Here is a 2,663-nt window from a genome sequence, read left to right as displayed (position 1 = left end):
TGTGCTTATGCGCCCCTATTCTAAATAATAACCATGCATAAGTATGTTGGCGTACGGTTGCATTTTAATTCCGGGCGTAGGTACCAAAAACCACCCCGACAACACCCACAGTAATGCGTCACTTTTGTGGGATATGTGTATCTGTTGCATTGACCCCGACCCCATAGAGCAGAACCGACAAACTACACTAGTAGAAAAGGGGTCAAACGTGAAGCACATTAGTGCCGGTTTGAATTTGAGCCGGCACTAATTGTACCATTAGTGCCGGTTCAAATGGCTATGCATTAATGCCGGTTCGTGTTGAACCTTTAGTACCGGTTCGTGCCACGAACCGGTACTATAGGGGTGATGGCAGGCTGGCGTTAGGCCGGGGCCCCACGATCACCTTTAGTACCGGTTCGTGTCACAAACCGGTACTAAAGGTTAGCCTTTAGTACCGGTTTGTGCCACGAACCGGTACTAAAGGGGTCTGACCTATAGTACCGGTTTGTGACACAAACTGGCACTATAGGGCAATTTTCAAACTCTAACCCCCCCAAAGTGTGTCGCCATTTCAGTTCTGAAAAAATCAAAAGAAAATGATAAAAACTTCAAAAAATAAAATCCTTTGAGAGGTAGTTATATTACTACATCTACTAGTTCGGAAAATTTGAAAACTTAAATTTGGACATGTTTTGCAAAAAGTGTAGGGAAAATGTAAAACGGCTATAACTTTTGCATACGATGTCGGAAAAAACCTATAATATATCAAAAAATTCAGCACGAAAATCCGCATCCGATGGAGACCGCCTACGGCCTGTTTGGAATTTTTTAGAATCCTCAAATTCCAAAAGGAAAAAAGATATGGTCAAATTTCAGTTTTTTAAAAAAAAATTGGTTAAATCTGGTCAAACTACTTATTCAACAAGTATTAATGTTACTACATAATTATTCAAGAATATTAGTGTTACTAAATATCAGAGCTAGGCTGACCATTGGCTAATCCTATCTTGGCCAGGTCAATAAACCTAGGTTAATCAACCCACCAGACCTTAACCTAACCCCGGCCAAGCTTCTCGTGTAAGATAGCCACACAGTGACCCCGAAACCTTTTGGTAGTCGGTGCCCAACCTATCAGCCTAACCTGTCGATCACGCGCCAGTGACCGACACCTAAATTGTCTCTTTCGCAAGCGTGGGAAGGAAGACTCCGTTCCCTTGTTCTATAAAAAGGGCACGCTAGCCCCAACCCAGCATAGCACAGCCTCTACGCCACAACCAAGCCAAGATGCCTGGCCCCATTTTGCACAATGAGACCACAGCAACCAACCTTAGAGGTTTTGTGACCATGCTAGCTAACCTCACCCGCCGTGCCTTTGCATTAGAAGAGCCCCCCAGAATATGTTGTGTACCAAGGGCCCATGAGCGGTGAGAGCCGTCAATTCTGGGACACTGTGCACGTCTATGGTACGGGTCTATCGCCAGAACGCCCCCACAGGTTCACCGGAAGGACAACTTCTTTAGAGCCACAAGCCATCCAACTAGCTGCTCAAGAGGCTATAGTTCAACTCTGGCACTTGTTGCCCAGAGTTAACTGTCGCTCGTTCTACTACTACCCCAGCCATGACGGGTATGGTAGGCCACCCCAGGTTGCCAACGGAGATCACGAGACGGATCCTGCATTGTTGCATCTGGTGCGCTATGTAAGTGCACTAGAGGAACTGTTCGATCAAATCACCTTTGATCTGATCGCAGCCCGTGGAGAACTGGTTCGTCGAGCCCCGGCAAGAGGAGACGATGAGCCTGACGCCGACAACCCAGTCGTGCTGTTCAGACAACCGATCGAGTCCTTGAGGTCTGCCCCAGCCATCGACCAAAATACTTTGGTGTCCCCAGAAGTGCTTCGTCGCCTTTTAGGAACACGCTCCAACGGGATTGTAGCCAACAACCCCCGCGATGGTCATCATCGCTACCCCGACCCTGCAGCCCCTCAACTCCATCCAGCTAACCCCGATGGTGAAGCCCATGGAGAAGCCTCGACGTCCACAAGGCACGCCCGCTTAGATATAAACGAGGTAGACTAAGTCACTCAAGTAGTACCAAGTCTTAGTATGTCCATGCCCTATAATTGTGTGATCTTGTATCGCCATAATTAAATACTGTGTGCTTATGCGCCCCTATTCTAAATAATAACCATGCATAAGTATGTTGGCGTACGGTTGCAATTTAATTCCGGGCGTAGGTACCAAAAACCACCCCGACGACACCCACAGTAATGCGTCACTTTTGTGGGATATGTGTATCTGTGGCATTGACCCCGACCCCATAGAGCAGAACCGACAAACTACACTAGTAGAAAAGGGGTCAAACGTGAAGCACATTAGTACCGGTTTGAATTTGAGCCGACACTAATTGTACCATTAGTGCCGGTTCAAACGGCTATGCATTAATGCCGGTTCGTGTTGAACCTTTAGTACCGGTTCGTGCCACGAACCGGTACTAAAGGGGTGATGGCAGGCTGGCGTTAGGCCGGGGCCCCACGATCACCTTTAGTACCGGTTCGTGTCACAAACCGGTACTAATGGTTAGCCTTTAGTACCGGTCTGTGCCACGAACCGGTACTAAAGGGGTCTGACCTATAGTACCGGTTTGTGACACAAACCGGCACTATAGGGCAATTTTCAA

The sequence above is a fragment of the Triticum dicoccoides genome, chromosome 7B (genome assembly GCF_002162155.2).
Source record: "Triticum dicoccoides isolate Atlit2015 ecotype Zavitan chromosome 7B, WEW_v2.0, whole genome shotgun sequence".
NCBI classification, from domain to species: domain Eukaryota; kingdom Viridiplantae; phylum Streptophyta; class Magnoliopsida; order Poales; family Poaceae; genus Triticum; species Triticum dicoccoides.
This window is presented reverse-complemented; position numbering follows the sequence as displayed.